This window comes from Haliotis rubra, unplaced genomic scaffold, assembly GCF_003918875.1.
Source record: "Haliotis rubra isolate DU_JTF1 unplaced genomic scaffold, ASM391887v1 Scf1144, whole genome shotgun sequence".
In the NCBI taxonomy this organism is placed as follows: Eukaryota; Metazoa; Mollusca; class Gastropoda; order Lepetellida; family Haliotidae; genus Haliotis; species Haliotis rubra.
Window position 1 is genome coordinate 149404 of NW_025765053.1, and position 18797 is coordinate 168200.

Below are 18797 nucleotides of genomic sequence, written 5' to 3' on the forward strand. Positions count from 1 at the left end.
ATATACCCTGCTATAAAACAAATTTTAAAGAAACAAGAATTTTCCCACATAAAGGACACACTAACCTTAAACTGTTCTTTCTTCTGCTATTTACTAATTTTTTCTTAAACCCTTTCTTGATTATAGAAACAGACATTATGCCCTCTGTTAAAAAGGTTCAGTTAAAGAGGGCATAATGTCTGTTTCTATAGTCAAGAAAGGGTTGAAGGGAAAATTAGTAAATAGCTGGAGCTAATGATCTTCCACAGGGATTAAACGTATATATTACAGCGTTTTGTGCTTCCTGTCACATTTCATCGGAGCGTGAACCATGCTTTGTTAGAACATTTTATTTCCCTCAATTATTGAAGAAGCAATGCAAGTTTGTTCGCTGAGTCAGAAAGACGCCAGTCAGTGTTGCTGCACACAGAGACATGGCAGGCTGCAAGACAGTTGAGAATGTTGTGCATTTATTGTGCTTAAGTGTCCTCCTCCGTGTTGGCGCTGTACCAACATCGTGCAGCATCGAGTCAACGCCCAGCCGTGATGATGTCAACACCACTAAAAAGATGAGATGGACGTCAGTTTTGTCAGCTCGAGTCGACTGCCTACTACGGTGTTACAACGACGTCCTCTGCAAGAGCTTCATCTACAATCCACTGACTGGTATCTGCTCTGGCTATTTTGCCTATCCCTATACAGTCACAACTGCAGATCTCCACAGCTCTTCAGGCTCGAAGTGGTTCACTATGTGTACAGGTATGAAGACTCTACAATACTACCCCCAAAATAGTTAACTTTGTGTTGAAGTATGTAGTCAGTATTGTATTATATCATTTCTCTAAGTCGTCCACTGTGGTATACCCTGCTTAGAGTTTAACATTTGAAGGACATTAATGGGATTGGTTGGTTAGACTCGATCGGTGATTTGGTTGATGCATGTCATCGTCTCTTACTACATATAGGTCGACGCTTATCATTGCTATCAGTCAGTCACTGTTATTTAGTTGGAATAAGACAACGGACAAACAACCAGTATCCAGTCTAACATGCGTTCAGGTATGTAGGCCTTACTGTATCGCCTAGTCTAAATGACTGGACGTGCGTACACACACACACACACACACACACACACACACACACACACACACACACACACACACACACACACACACACACACACACACACACACACACACACACATATATATATATATACCTACTTGTCCGAAATATTTACGCATGTGTACAGGTATGGAGACGTGTCACTTACTTATTGCAGGAAGTGTTAGCGCAGGAAATATGCCACCACTCGTAGTTTATTGTATGCTGGCACCATTATAGGATACCCTGGCCCATAGAGTTCATTTTGTGCAAGGTAATGTACCTCACCATTGTAGTATTCTTTTTCTCGAAGTAGTTCATTATATGTGTACTCCATACAGGTTGCAAAAGTAATGTAAGTCCCCGTGGTTCCTAGTATGGCGATCTACCTTCAGTAGTTGGCGATCTATAGCCCGTGTTTTATACTGTATTGTTTTCTTTAATTGGAATTTTTTAGCTTTGCTCGCTAGTTTTATATTTATATTTGTGATTCTCTAGTAGATTTACTGTCCATCGTCGACAGATTTCTATCTTCAAAATGTTTTCACTTTTTATTGTATAAATTGTTTCTGTCGCGATATGGCTGAGATATTGCCGGATGTGACGTTAAATATTAACTCACTCACTCATTATAGGTGTTAATATGCAGTGTGTTTCCAAATTTTGCTAGCCAGACAGCCTTATGTCGAAAGTTACTAGCCCACAAATTATTCACTGGGCCGAAATTTGAAGTGTTTCATCCTGCTAATATGATGATTTTATCAGGCCATAATCTTGATTTAGTAAAAGTGTATTCCTTTACTAGCCAGTTAAGACCTCTTACGGAATTCAAGGGCCAGTGACTATTTCGAACTGGCCCACTGTAACGCGCTATGCCAGTGGCCGCATGCAGGCGCCGCTGTGGTACATCCTGGCTGCCCAGTTTGTGTACAAGTATTTAGTACCACTGTGTTATCCTGTCTCTGAATAGTTTCAGTATATGTATGGAATGTTGGCAGCACGGTACCATGTCCCGCCTTGAACAGCTTCAGTATTTGTACACGTATGTCTGCATTATTAAATATATGCTTGCCCATTGTGGTTCATATACATACATGATATAGTTGTGATAGTTTGTACGTATGTTTTAAATTCTGCATTATTTCTGTGAGAGTTCACTGAGTATGCTTATTTCCAGAACACCACATTGTCACCCGACGGTGCGGGTCGGTCAATTGTCCTGTCACCGCCTCCTTCAGGACAGGGAACTGTGGGTGTGGTTTCGGGCGCAGGTTTGACCCTCAACGAATTCATGTGTGAAATGTGAGTACAAGTGTGTTCAATATACCTCTTGTAGCTGTTCTCATTCCCAGGTCGGTTCCGCCTGGAATGCAAGAGTGAGTGTGTGAGTTGGGTTTTATGCCGCTTTTAGCAATATTCCAGCAATATCAGGACGGGGACACCAGAAATGGGCTTCGCACATTGTGCCCATAATGGGAAATCGAACACGGGCCTTCGGCGTGTCGAGCGAACGTTTTAACCACAAATGCTACCCCAACGCCCCTGGAATGCAAAGAGCGGATAATGCACAATGCGGTACAGTATTTGTTACAGAAACCCATAAATCAGCCAGGGCACCTTCTCTTACGACCAAATACTCATCCACTAATGTACCATGTGTTATTCAGCTGCATGCAATTATTAATGTCACAAAACACTATGAATATGTACTTCTCATCAGTTGGTTGTATTCGGGGCGGTGGTGTTGGCTAGCGTTTAACCCGTAGGCTCGTCACGCCGAAGACACAGGTTCGATTCCCCACATGGGTACAATGTGAAGCAGATTTCTGGTGTACCCTTGCTAGAAAAATAGATAAAAGCGGCTTAAAACCATACTCACTCATAGTTATATTCTTGAGAGGCATTTAGATGTTGGTGAATATACAAAATGAGTATATGGATGGCAACTTCTTGATTAGTGTATAACACAGCATTTCCGGGCTACTTCTCGCCCCTTCTTCAGGTGATTAAAGACATATGTACAAAGCAAACTATATATTACAGATTTACAGGAAGTCAGATATGTTCATAAAAGTTATGAAAGCAATGATAATTTGGATTAGGTAAAGCCAGTTGACACACATAATGAGGTAAGGAGATGAGGACACAGCAGAGGGATATACAGCTAATTAAGGTGACAATTAGGTTTACAGGAAGCCAGAGATGTATATATAATCAATAAGTGAGACCAGATGAAAAAAAGAAGATATAAACACAATGATAATGGGATAAGGTAAAGCCAATTGACACATAATATTATGTCACTCCGTTATTGTCACTCATGGTTGGTTCACGTGTAGTTTGAACACGGTGTAGGAATCTATACATAAGCGTAACTCCGCATGTGTACAGAAATATGCCACCACTGTAGTTTATTGTTTGTCACTCTATGCAACAAAACAAAAACTTGCTATCCATAAAGTCGTATGTCTCATAATTGACTCACTCAACTTTGACGCCGAAGTGGCGTAAATCCCATTCACATGTCTCGACAATGTAGGTGATCTCTTAAAGCTGCTTGCAGTGACCGTACACATGGATACACATTACGGCTTTACACAGATTTCGAAAAGTCGAAATATGTGAAATGCTTCCCGCGCGTTTTCGTATGCGCGTATTTGAACTACGTTTGAGTCACCGTTATGAAACAAACTAAATATTAAGTAGAATGTACACCTCCAACAAGGCAATGCTTTTTATGGGATATTTTGTCCGGAAACACGAAATCCTCAGATTCCGTAGCCGCTGATTAAACCCCATGCACAGCCGTTGTCGTGTTTTCGGTGCTACAGGCCTCGGGAGAGCCACATTTCCGAAACAGATAGCCTAAATTGATGTGGCTCTCCCGGCAATAGTTACGGTTGCGTGAACATGGAATGTGGCTCTCCGGCAAAAAGTTACGGTTGCGTGAACATGGAATGTGGCTCTCCCGGCAATAGTTACGGTTGCGTGAACATGGAATGTGGCTCTCCCGGCAATAGTTACGGTTGCGTGAACATGGAATGAGGCTCTCCCGGCAATAGTTACGGTTTCGTGAACATGGAATGTGGCTCTCCCGGCAATAGTTACGGTTGCGTGAACATGGAATGTGGCTCTCCCGGCAATAGTTACGGTTGCGTGAACATGGAATGAGGCTCTCCCGGCAATAGTTACGGTTGCGTGAACATGGAATGTGGCTCTCCCGGCAATAGTTACGGTTGCGTGAACATGGAATGTGGCTCTCCCGGCAATAGTTACGGCTGCGTGAACATGGAATGAGGCTCTCCCGGCAATAGTTACGGTTGCGTGAACATAAAATGTGACTCTCCCGGCAATAGTTACGGTTGCGTGAACATGGAATGAGGGCTCTCCCGGCAATAGTTACGGTTGCGTGAACATGGAATGTGGCTCTCCCGGCAATAGTTACGGTTGCGTGAACATGGAATGTGGCTCTCCCGGCAATAGTTACGGTTGCGTGAACATGGAATGTGGCTCTCCCGGCAATAGTTACGGATTTGCGTGAACATGGAATGTGGCTCTCCCGGCAATAGTTACGGTTGCGTGAACATGGAATGTGGCTCTCCCGGCAATAGTTACGGTTGCGTGAACATGGAATGAGGCTCTCCCGGCGATAGTTACGGTTGCGTGAACATGGAATGTGGCTCTCCCGGCAATAGTTACGGTTGCGTGAACATGGAATGTGGCTCTCCCGGCAATAGTTACGGTTGCGTGAACATGGAATGAGGCTCTCCCGGCAATAGTTACGGTTGCGTGAACATGGAATGTGGCTCTCCCGGCAATAGTTACGGTTGCGTGAACATGGAATGTGGCTCTCCCGGCAATAGTTACGGTTGCGTGAACATGGAATGTGGCTCTCCCGGCTTTGCTGTCAAAACATGCTTAGTAATTCAAACAGTTTACCGAATTTAACAAAACAAGACATGTTTATTCATAATTTCATTCAGATCACAACAGATTTTATTTTTATAATTGGCACAATATAATATACTAATATTACATATAATATTATCACATATTAATAAAACACATCTTAATCTGTAAAACATAATGATGATGATAATGGTTTACTTTGTTGCCATTTGTACACTTCAACTGTCTGATGCATTGTGATGCGTGGACATCCACAAACACAACTCAACTCAACTTGGTTTATGTACGGTGACCCCAGTCGGTCAGTAGCGCTGAATAAGTCTTATAACCGCGATATGGTAGCATCCGTGGGCGTTGGCAACAGCAGTGTATGTCTGCAGCATCCCAATGGCGCTTTCTCTCTCTTCCGCTGTTAATCGTGGCATATTCGTACTTGTGTATCTGGACTCTCTTTATACCATATGAAATCATTCTACACGTAAAATTAATGCAAATATTATTGCTGCTTTTGGCAACTGATATTGCTGTGAGTAAATGTTACTTTGCCAGCAAAAATGTTAACAGGATCATTTCCACTTATATACTGATATCTAATTGTTTACTATGTATTACGTAATACGAAATTTCTATTTCAGCGTGCGGATCATACGGGAACGACTACACGCAGCTGACGGGCGTTGGTATAAACGGATACAATGATAAACCACTTGACATATCTGACCCCGAATCCTGTGCACGAGCTTGTTCAGATGAAACATCCTTTGTCTGCACCATGGCAGAATCTGTCTACGGAAAGTGTCGTCTGTCCCCAGGATTGTTGACGTGGTTCACATATCTCTATTGTACGTGTCCGAAACAGCAAATCTCTTTCTACGCCACTGTGTGTAACAGCCATAGGTTTTGTGGTCGGGTGTTTTAATCTCAATTCGAGTAAGATTAATTTGTAAACGTTATGGTGACAGGACTGAGAAATATGTTCCTATTACATTATTTATTATAATGTTTGTCTCTTCGGTGAAGCATTTTCTGTCCAAAATGAGTTTTAAACCCTATTGCAGCCTATCCGCTGTTATACGAAATGAATCCCAAATCCTGACATTTTTTAGCGCTTATGTATCATAAAAGCAACTGTCAAACTCCTTGCATTAATAAGCGGTTCTTTACATATATCTAAAACGGAATATCTTGAATAACCAGTTTTTTCATTATGTCATAAAACATCCAGAGCAATCACAATTACGGTCTAAACTGTTGAAGAGAAGTATATATGGAATATTTAAAAGGGAAAATGTATCTGCGCATGTAAGAGAGAAGCACATCCTGCATAGCGACCATGATCTCAGTCGAAAGAATGAACGTATTGTATTCAAAATGCATACTATCTCGACAGATGATACATTCACAAAGGATTACGAAATATAGCGTTAGAAAAGAGCTTGAAAGTTTGGATGATAGGACACATTTTGAGTTCAAGTCTGTTCCTCTCAACTGCTGCGCAGGAGAAGGTTCCATGGTGTGTTTGTGTTACCGTTGGGATTCTGCAGCTGAGTTCAGGTCGCACAAATAGCTACACACAGATAGGTGCATCACAAAGTCTTGTTGGTGATTCTTTTTAAGATCTGTAACGTGCGAATTGATGTGTTTCAAGTGCTGCCAACCTGACTGTTGTGTCATGGATATGCAGCATTGTAGTAGTGAGATAATTCGTTGCACCTGTCAAAAGAACATGACAGCAGTCGACCCTAGACATATTTAAATGATTGAGTGTTAGACATATCCGTATTTTCTATATGATTTTGACTTGCAAGAAACCAACCTTGCTATTGTTATATATTTATAATTATACTGTAAGCCATTAAAACGCAATTGGTATCTGTTGTTCTGAAACTCACAAAAGTTCTATTGAAGATTTTTTCCTGCGATATCTGCCAGTTAGGTTTATATATGTTGAAATTGGTGTGAGTAAAGAAAGTATGAATGTCAAATTGCGTTTTTAATGGCTTACAGTATATTTATGTTACAGGGAATGTGTGAAACCAGGGATTTCACGTAATCCCTGAAAGATTCAGTGATTTCAAGTGAAATCACTGCGACCCCAGGGATTTCATGTATTCCCCAAAATTTCCAAGGATTTCATGAAATTACTGATTTTATGGTGTTCCATTACACAAATTCCCTGTTAGGATATCAGTGAATGTGTGAAATTAATGTTTGAAGCTTAAAACTTTACTGTTGAGTCACATTTCATCCCTTAGTTCTTTGAGTTGAAAACTTTGACAATTTACCGATGACACTTTTGGATAATTACTATCTTGAGTCGGGATACCAAGTTAATTGTCTCACGGATTTACTGTTTAGTCTCATTTCATCCCCTAGGTCTTAGGAGTTGAAAACTCTGACTATTTACTGATGACACTAAGTCAAGCTAAGAGGGAAATTACATGTTCCTGGTTTCCAGTTGATGTTTTGACAAATGACATTTGTATAGATTATCTTCATAAACTGTTTTCTACATGTTATGAGACTGGTCATGTACCTTCCAACTGGGCACAGGGGATCATTAACCCTTCCCCTAGGTCTGGAGCTGACAACCTGAGAGACCCAATGTCCTATCGCAGCATCACACTAGTGCATCTTATTGTTATGACTAATACTTTAATCAATATTCCTTTGTAGTTTCAAAAGTTACAGACGTTTTATTTAGAAGGATTTCTGTTTATAAATGGAAACAGGACCTTTACAAGTTGGTAGCTTAACTGGTAGGGGAGGTAATACGTTACACACGTACAGCACTTTAAAGGTGGATTTTTGCAGTGATTTTTATGTTAATTGTAATGTCTGGCTCTATGAGAAAAGCAATAGCTTTGTTTAGATGTGTGCGGTAGCGCCGCTTAGAATCGAAACTGTAAAGATTTTATTGAAGATGAGTGTCATGTTCTATTGCGTTGTCCTTTGTACGCTGATGAGCGATTGCAACTTTTATCTAAATGTACAAGCCTTTTTAGATGTTTTTTTTTTAAAAATCTGGGTATGTTGAAAAAGTTTAGTTTCTTCTAGCTTGTCCAGGTGTATCGTTTTATCTGCCAAACTCTGCCTTAATATTCTTAAAAAGCGTACTGCAAATTTGTATATATCTTCTTAATGTAACTTGTACCCTTATTATTGCCTTTTTATATGCATATATCATACTCTGTATATTGTGGCACAAGTGTCTTTCATAATTCCGTACGGAATGGCTCAACATTTTACTGTGATATAGAATTTAAAAATTTAGTGAGGTTTTTCAAACATTTTGTTTTCTTTATTGAAAATAGACCTTTAAGTTTAAACAGACTAGACCATTCATAGAAATAACTTGGAATATACATCATCCCGCTGTTGAAGAAGAGCTCTGGGATATGAGTTTGGGAAGGAAAACCATATTTCATGTTTGTCCTCAGCGTCTTCTTTCTACGAATGATGTGACAATGGACAAAGAACTGTTTCTCCACACAGCCGTGATTTTCGAGTCGAATTGTGGTGGTCAGGGTTTCCAGAAATATAACTGTTGTCCTAACCAGTGTAAATCGATACGTTGTAAATGTTTTAAAGTGCTACTGAAGTGTAATAGCTTGTGTGATAACACTCTATCTTGTCCCAACAAATGAATTTTATCAACATATACTATTGACTCGCATTATAAATTTGGTGTTCTCTATTTCAATATATTTACAGGATTTCATGAAATCCCTGAGCTAATATTTCAGTAATTTCATGAAATCCCTGGAAATTTTAGGGAATACATGAAATCCATGGGGGTCACATAAATGTCTCTCTTCATTTTAACGTGTTTTACTTGATGTACTTGATGTTTGCAATCACTGTGGTTGATTGAGGCAGTTATTAACAGACCTCATCTGATGATGCATTTTATTTTAATCTATTTCATGTGTTGAAACGGTTATGGTTGTTACTGTAAGTCATTTTTTGTAAACATACTCTGGCGTATTGAGGAACCATATACATCATTGTCAAACATGGTGGCATCCTGTCAGTGAACGTACGAAATGGCATTGTAAATATATACATGAAGGCATTTTACACATTGTGAGATTTTCGAGTTTGGTTTATAAATACAATTAGATCAACAACCATGTATCAGCTTTCCATGCATTGTGGAAAGATATTTGATTTTTATGCACTATGCCTGCTCTATTTTAATTTGGTATGCATATACATATGTAGATAAATGAAGTTCTAAAACATTTAATCTAATTTAATCTTTATGTATTATCGTATTTTTCTGAATTATGGACGGAGGGTCGACTATACTGATGCCGATGTTTCTGGGGTTTTAATGTGTGAAGACCATCTTTTGTGTTCACCAAGATATTGCCCCAGAATGACCCAAACAGTGTAAAACAACTCTTATTCATTCTTTGAAATTAACGATTTCTGTGTCGAAGAGACGAATGAATGAGACTCAATATACACGTCAAGGCATCCACGTCAAATGTTTTATGTTCCCTGTGTTTGTTGTTTTTCAATAAAACTTTCTTTCACGCAATGGTTTTTCTGTTTGTTGACCTCAACTCAAAATAGTCACATTCTTAACGAAGAGAGTTCTATGGATGTACAACTTCTTTAATATAATATGAGCGACGTTTCGATGTAGCTACTAACACCGTTATCAAGCAAATGCCACTCAAACAAGAATAAAAATTCTGTTTATGCACGTTATGGTTGAACGAACTTGTGGTACTATCAAGATATGTGCTTATGTCTTGTCAAAACAGAACACAAAACTCCAAAACAAACTTCCAAAACTGCAACAATTTCCTCTAAAAACGAAACAAACGCATCTGTAATGGAAATGGAAACAAAACGGCAGTCACAGCATCCCGAAACTGCATACAAATCGTCAAACATGGTGGCGTGATACTACGCTTCGCATGATAGCAATCCTATTTCACACTTGTTTGCAACGTCTCTCAACTCCTTGCAAGTATCTGCAGGCATTGTTCTGCAACATCGGTAGGAGCACCTTGAAACAATATCAGCTTCATCAGTATACAGCCTTTATATACACATCACTGGTGGCGCCATCAATACTTATAAATTCTGCATACAGCGAATAGATCTGTGCTTGCCATTTTGCAGTACTGTTTATCTCTTTTATTCGTAACGCCAGTTGGCAAGGAATAAATAGTCTCAGGCAACTTGTAAATCATTAATCTTCATTTCATACTAACAATATGACCTCTCCGTATCTGCTACAAGCACATTTCATCATGCCCTACATGTACAACACCATTAACAAAGAAACCCGGACAACAAACTGGCTTGAAAAACCTCATATTGATTTAGACTCTCTGCTACCTAACATTTGTTTCACTAATTCATTTACATCAGAAGACATTGCTGGAAAATAGTAACTGACATATGAAGCTCATCTTCTTATAACTATCGTTAAATGTTACAATTGCAATCACGGTAGAAGGGAATTTGGTTATCCGATCGTTCTTGAAATTCTGTGATCACATTGCCTTGTTGTGACAGAGCCAGAAACAGAAAACAGAACACAGGGTCCTATTGAATCCTTTACATTTACTGTTCACCTCACATGTGTCGGTTGCGTTACATGGCGGATGCATTACCATAACATGATAATTCGTTTGCACAGTTCATATTAGAGCATATAGTGCGTGAGTGAGTGAGTTTGGATTTACGCCCCTTCTAGCAATATTCCAGCAATATCACGGCGGGGTACACCAGAAATGGGCTTCACACATTGTACCCATGTGGGGAATTGAACCTGGGCCTTCGGCGTGACGAGCGAAACAAAGCTTGAATCACAAAGTTTGAGGTAGCTTCGTGATTCAAGCGTTCGCTCGTAAGACCATATAAACTGAGAGTACACGCCCGTACGATATAAACCGGGACAATGTGATCAGTGGATTCAGTGAACCTGAACAGCATAATATACTGAGAATGCTTTTCCTCTAGCGGAGTCAGGTGTTTAGGCTCGCTGATTGTGATCCAACTTGAATGCTGGATTGCTTTGCAAGACTTGGGTATTTACAGACCACTATCATACAGCTGAAATTGTGCTGACGCAGCTGTACAGAACAATCGAAACAAAATAATTGTTTGAAGGGGACACTGATCCAGGGCACTTCCATCCTCGGGAATGGTTGTTGTTGCTTTGATTATTGTTTTTCTCCTAAAGTCAAATACTTACGGCAATGTTACACTAGTAGAGGTATGATGTCATAATGGTTTCCAGTTATGACGTCATAATACTGATATTAATAGTATTAGACCCTGCTTGACTCGAGGAAAGGTGAGAGTCATCACACTGTAGGCAGTTTTTAGGAGAGCAATAAGCAGAATACTAAGCTCACTTTCGTTCGTTTGATACCAAACCATTAACATAAAATTTCAGTTGAAAAATCTGATCTCAAATCTGCCCACTCAGAACACATCGTCCAAAAATCCAAACACTCTATCAACTGGCAACACACTGAAATCCTGGCTTCCATTATCAGTAATTGACGCAAAAGAAAACTTCTTGAATCAATCAACATATGAAGATTAGTACCCGAGATCAACAGGGATCAAGGGGTTTACCTCCCTAGCGCCTGGTGCATGGTTAAGGCTCATAACGCCGACCTTTCGACCAAACTTCACGGTTGAGTGAAAAAATATATCGGCGTCCTGGGACTAGTTTCATTTTGTTTGAGTGGCATTTTAGAAGTTGAGACTTACAGTATAGAACAAGTTTTTATGGATAACAACTTCTTTATTTCGTGAGTGCGACGTTTCGATACAGATTCTTGCTTGACAACGGTACAAGAATCTGTTTCGAAACGTCGCACTCACGAAATAAAGAAGTTGTTATCCATAAAAACCTGTTGTATATAGTTTCATTTTGCCAATTAATAAAGGGTTACGAGGACAATGAAGGATCAACGAGTTGCTAGAAGAGGATAATCCGAATTATGCGGATGATAGCACACCTAATGAGAAGACGACAACAGTTTATATTTTTTGTTAGTATATTTCCTCACTTGAAGCACTCATCAACAAACTCAGTTGTCAGAGTTTAACGGGTTTTTTTTACAATGATGCACATAAGTAAATACGTGACATTTTTAGTAAATACATCGCATATCCGATGCGTATTCATGATACATGGAGCACACAAACTGTTTCACGGACAGTGTTCCTTGTCTGAGCTGGTGACGGATGTCAACCGATCGTCGCTCCAAGTCCCTGTATTTCTTCTTCTTGGACGGACGCTTGTTTTCCGTGTTTGTCTGTTCTCGTGACAGGAACGGCATGAGCTTGAAGATGTTTGGGTGAGCTTTGTCGACGTAACTCTTCTGACGTGATCGATAATGCCACCCTTCCAAGTGGTTGTTAGTTCTTGGCCCATCTGAGTTGTGGTGATTCCATTGCGTTCCACTGCGATATTTTCACCTAGAGCGACGAGTTCACCTTCTAAGAACATCTAGAGTAGATTATCCGCAACCCAAATTACGCCTAATCAGAACCTAACCTTCAAAAGAAACCGTAGGTCGGCGTCCCGAGACTAGTGGAAAATCGAAAGGTCGGCGTCCTGGGACGACACCTGGTGCATCGCCAAGAAATCATAGACTCTCAAACCTTCTGCTGTGTAAACATACTCTTGTTCTTATTGTAAAAACATACCCTATCATTGTATTATTCTCTTTCATCTCACTGCATTGTTTGTACACACTTTATTTTATCTCCTTCCAGAAACGTTGTGTAAAACAAATCAAGAAGTTGTTATCCATAAGATTTGTCTTGTAAATCATTAACTCGTTTAATAAAAATGGTATAACACGAAAGGTAATTTAGTATCCCCTATATATTTTATAGCATTACCTTCTCTTCCTGTCACATTTCATTGGAGCGTGAGCCATGCTTTGTTAGAACATTTTATTTTCCTCAATTATTGAAGAAGCAATACAAGTTTGTTCGCGAGAAAGACGCCAGCCAGTGTTACTGCACATAGAAACATGGCAGGCTACAAGACAGCTGCGAATGTTGTGCATTTATTATGCTTAAGTGTCCCCTCCGTGTTGGCTCTGTACCAATATGATTTAAACATATTTTTATTCAAGGAGATGAATTGGGATTGGTGAACAAGCATTACTGCTTATGTTAACACCGCTCCCATGCAACGTATAATACAACATGAAATGGAGGATATGACGTCATCGATACTGACCATTGCATAGATATAATATTTTTAAATATATATAAATATATACAGATTACATGAAATACAACTATTCAGTAAGTAGTCATAAGTTAGAGAGTTACAGTTGTGTGTGTCTAACAAGCCATTGTAGAAATATAAATCAATCATGAGAAGGTTGTTGAGTAAATTTAATTATTTTCCTGAGGAAATTTGAAGCGTTGTTTCTTGGTGATATACGGATTCAACTATTTTCTGGTTTACACAGGGAGTAAGTTCTTTGTTTCCCTTAAGAATGGTATCCATGTTATAACCGGTAGTGTAAAAATACATATTAAGTCTTATCCTAGTATAGTTACGGCAAGTGAGGAAATAGTGTAGGGCGTTTTCACTCTGATGTCCACAAGAACAACATAGGCTGTCTATTAAAGGTCTGTTATACTTATCGGCGTTTAGGTCGCTACATCCGAGCCTGAGGCGGCAGTGACCGATTTGGCAAAAACGAGTGCCATAATTAAGGTCAAAGTAAATCTTATTTTCAGTTTTTGAAATTAGGTTTGTAAATTCTGTGAGACTACATGACGCTTTGGAATTTGGTAGGAATATAGTGGCAGGTAAAAAGGATTTGGAGGCATTGCGACTGTACATTCCTTGTATTTCATAGTTATTCCTCAAGCTGTAGTTTGTAGTTCCGGAGACGGAGTTTAGATCAGGTCACAAATTTTAAAGATATTTTGGCAATTGGTTGTTGTACATCTTATAGAAAAAAGTTAACTGCTGGCAATGCCTTCTATCTTGCAAGGACTGAGATTTGGTTTCATTATAAAGTTTATTATGACTTGTGCCACGAACGGCACCACATATAGTTCTCAAAGCATCAAGATGTAAAGTTTCTAATGAACGCGATTGCTCAGGCGTACAGTTATCCCAAATATGCGAACAATAGTCAAATATTGGCAAGATATAGGACTTATACATAATATCCAACGTTTTACGTGATGACCGGTATTTACAATTCCTCAGGCAACTGATCATATGGCGAACTTTACGAACTATATCATTAGAGTTACCATTCCACGTACAATCGCTTTGGAGTGTTAATCCGAAATGTTTATGACTTTTGACTTCTTTTCTGATTGTTCCGTCCATGAATAGGTTCGGTTTTAGAGACGGTTTCGTTTTACGTGAGAACTGAGTAGTTTCGGTTTTATTTGGATGAAATGTAACCTGCCACTTACGGGTCCATTGTGAAATTCTATCTAGATCATTGTTAAGACAGGTAGCAGCAACTGATGGATCGTCTATGATAACATATAATGAGGTGTCATCCGCTAAGAGACGAATGTTACTGTCAACATTACATACAATATCATTGATGTATATCAGAAAAAGAAGTGGTCCAAGGACAGAGCCCTGAGGTACTCCAGCTAGTACAGTTTTCTTGTCAGATTTATAGCCGTTAATTGCGACCCGTTGTACTCTATTTTCTAAATAACTTTCAAACCATTTTAATTGTTCGCCTTGGATACCACAGGTTTTCAGTTTATAATAATTCCTCTATGCCAGACCTTATCAAAGGCTTTACTTATATCGCAGAATACTGCTCTAACCTCTTTTCCTTCGTCAAGAGCTTTGTCTATAAAGTTGTACAAAAAGGTTAATTGATTTGTTGTGGAATCTCCTGGCATGAATCCTGATTGTGAATTTGTCATTAAGTCGTTATCTCTTAAGAAATTGAATACATATTTAAATACACATTTCTCAAAGACTTTCGATAAACAAGATGTGAGTGCGACAGGGAGGTAGTTAGAACATTCATGTATGCTATCTTTCTTGTGAATAGGTATTACCGATGCTGTACTGTACCAATATCGTGTAACATCGAGTCAACTCCCAGCCATGATGACGTTAACACCACAAAAAAGATGAGATGGACGTCAGTTTTGTCAGCTCGAGTTGACTGCCTACTTCGTTGTTACAACGACATTTTCTGAAAGAGCTTCATCTATAACCCACTGACTGGTATCTGCTCTGGCTATTTTGCCTATCCCCATAATCAAAGCTGAAGATCTCCACAGCTCTTCTGGCTCGAAGTGGTTCACTATGTGTACAGGTATGAAGACTCTACGATACTACCTCCCCTGTTTAAAATATACACCCGTGCATTAATCAAGCACCACCCTATTCTGAAAATAAGATGTGATGCTACAGAAAATTTAGGGTATAGCCATCAATTTAATCAACCTGTAGTTAAAGAAACTTTATCTACTGACAGTTTTACAAATACCATAACCTTTTCTCTTCTTTATGAAAGAATATGTTGTTGAATATGTGATGGGACTGAATTTATACCCCAAATAACTATTCCTCTCCAGCTCAAACTACACAATTTAATTAGGTTTTGACTAAAAATAACAATTCTGTTATATACCAAGATGCCATTTACACATCAAGTAAGCTTTAGTCATGCATAATCAGGAAGAACCCAAATGTCAAAGATTTAGACCTTTTTCCAATAATTTAGATAGCTAATAGACAAAAACTTAAAAAGGCCACATTAGTAAGATTTTGGAATAAATGTTTTATGATTTTGAGTTTATTGTAATGAATAAACACTTCTCCTTGCCGGATACTGATAATTACAGCTAAAGTCTGTTTGTAAAGCAACTTTTACTGCATTTTAAAAGTTTCCTTTATGGTTTGACTGTAACTTTTCCTAAGTTTACAAACTTTCATCCATTCACAATAAATAACGAATTTACAGGCCACACAACAATCAATTATTACTTTCACTTTTCAAAATAAGGTAACTTGTTTAAGGACAGAAAAACACCTGTTTTAAATATAGGCAATCATCCTAATTAAAGTACATGGTAATTCCAATGATGTTTTCGTTTTTGAAATGTTAAATGCTTGCTCTATCAAATTATAAAGGTTAGGTTTTTTTGGAAAGAGTATAGAATTGTATTTCACTAGTGTAATACCTGTAGACGTATGACGTCATAATGGTTTACAGTTATGGCGTGACAATGCTAATACCCCTGTCACAGTGATATTAGAATCGCGGAAAGCTGAGAGTCTTCACACTGCAGGTACTTTCTATCAATTTATTTTGAAGAGTAATAAACAGAATACTAAACTCGCTTCCGTGAAATTCCATTTTGATTAAAGTCGTCCAAGATTTAGTATCAAACTTGCTTTCGTTCGTATGATACCAAATCAATAACTCGTTTAATAAAAATGGTATTACACGGACGGTCGTTTAGTATGCTCTATGTTTAAAAAGGTTGAGTGTGCGTATATATGCTACAGTCACTCTGTCAAACCAGTCATTTGACCAAATGACTGAAACTTGGACCGTGGTCGTGGTGATTCGAGGAACATTCTAGGTGTGATCACCAGTGTGAGTGACAACGGACAGTTTACAATCGCTGTCCTGCTGGTGTCCTCCAAGGCAAGTTCTCGAGGAACCAGTTCGACTTGTGCCCAGAGAAATACTAAACTTTATCAGAAGTCAACACTGAAACTTCAGTATCCCTTTGTACTGCTGTTGGAGCCGAGTTTTTATCAGGAGGCCAGGGTTTCGTAAAGTGTAAATGTGCTGGTAGCAAGAGATGTGGAACCAAGAAATGCAAATGCTATAAGAACAATCTTCTGTGCAACAGCCGGTGTCATTCAAGTCTCACTTGTCAAAACAAGTAATGCAAAGCTCTATGTTGAAACTGGATAAAAAAAAGTGTTCACTTTATTTTTTATTTGTGTTTCATATTTTAACTTAAACGATTTAGTCATTTGGTCAAATGACTGGCCAAAACTTTAGTCATTTGGTCAAATGACTGGTCAAAAATTTTAGTCATTTGGTCAAATGACTGGTTTGACAGATTGACTAACATATTGGAAAGTACAGGTGTGGAAATTTGTTTGTATCACTTACTTAGTGCAGGAAGTGTAAGTGCAGGTAATATGGCACCTCTGTGGTATATCCTGGCTCGAAGTTGTGCAGTTTCTTACGTTGGCATCATTATAGGATACACTGGCCCATAGAGTTTTATGTGCGAGGTTATGTTGGCACCATTGTAGAATATCCTGTCTCGTAGTGATTCAGTATGTGAGCGGGTACGTAGGCATCGCTGTTGTATATCCTGAGTGGAAGTAGTTTAGTTTCTTGAAAATGCCATTGTGGTATTTTATGTCTCGAAGTAGGTCAGTTATGTGTGTAAGTATTTAGGAAAGGTCTGATATATCCTGACTGGAAGTTGTTTACCTTCTTGTAGATACCATTTTAGCATTTCCTGTCTCGAAGTAGTTCATTTTGTGTGCAAGTATGTAGGCGCCATTGTTGTACATCCTGGTTGTCCAGTTAGTGTTTAGTACCATTGTATTGCCCTCTCTGGAAAGATTTTAGTAAATGTATGGGAATGTTAACACCAAGGGGCCATATTCTGGCTTGAACAGCTTTAGTATTTATACACGTATATCTGCGTTATTGCAGTTTATCCTTGTTCGATGTGTTTCATAGACATGATGCAGTTGCACATATCAGTGACAGATTTACGGTTTGTACATATTTATAAAATTCTACATTATTTCTTGACGGTGATTATTTAAGGGTTATGTGAGAATTCACTTCCATTTCCGGAACTCCGTATTGTCACCCGACGGTGCGGGTCGGATGGATGACCTGTCACCGCCTCCTTCAGGACAGGGCTCTGTGGGTGTGGTTTCGGGCTCAGGTTTGACCCCTCAACGAAATCATGTGAAATGTGAGTACAATTGAATTTACTTCTTATAGTTGTTCTCATTTCCAGATCGGTTCCGTCTGGAATGCAAGAACGGATAAGCCACCAGTATTACTTGTCACAGAAACCCACAAATGAGCCAGGGCACTTATCCTGACTACAGAATGCTCTTTCGCATATGTACCACGTGTTATTCAGTTACATGCTGTTATTACTACTAATAAAATAATAAGAGAATAGTTTATTACTGTGTCATTTTGTTACATTTCACAATATATTCAGTAGTAAAATAATATTACAACCGGGCCTCCAAATTTAAAACATTACTTTTAACAAAAATCAAAAACAATGTTTACACTTACATGTATAGAATACAAATATTCGCAATCATACATCAGCACTGCCTCAACTATCTAACTGACACACTGATACACACAAATTAGCATACTACATTTTAAACTGACGCATCAACTTATTTGGACAGACACATTGAATGACTCGAACAGACACACCGACTCACTCAAACAGACACACCAAATCACTCGGTCAGACACCCATTCACTCGGACAGGCACATCGTCTTACTCCGACCGAGGCACTATCTCATTCACACTGACACACCATCTCAATTAGGACTTACACACCGTTTCACTCAGACTGACACACCATCTCACTCAGACTGACACAATGTCCCACTCAGACAGACACACCATCTCATTCAGACTGACACACACAGTTACACTTAGACAGACACACCATCTCTCACTCAGACTGACACACCATGTCACTTAGACTTACACACCTGTCTCAGACTGAGACTGACACACCATGTCACTGAGACTGACACACCATGTCACTGAG

At 39.0% G+C, this 18797-nt stretch overlaps 1 long non-coding RNA gene across 1 annotated transcript; it reads left to right on the plus strand.

The window, feature by feature from the left end:
• Positions 1–412: 412 nt before the first annotated feature.
• Positions 413–6868, plus strand: LOC124253747. The gene is made up of 3 exons (XR_006892279.1): positions 413–738; positions 2261–2385; positions 5628–6868. It is a non-coding gene; the product is annotated as an uncharacterized LOC124253747 (long non-coding RNA).
• Positions 6869–18797: the final 11929 nt, after the last annotated feature.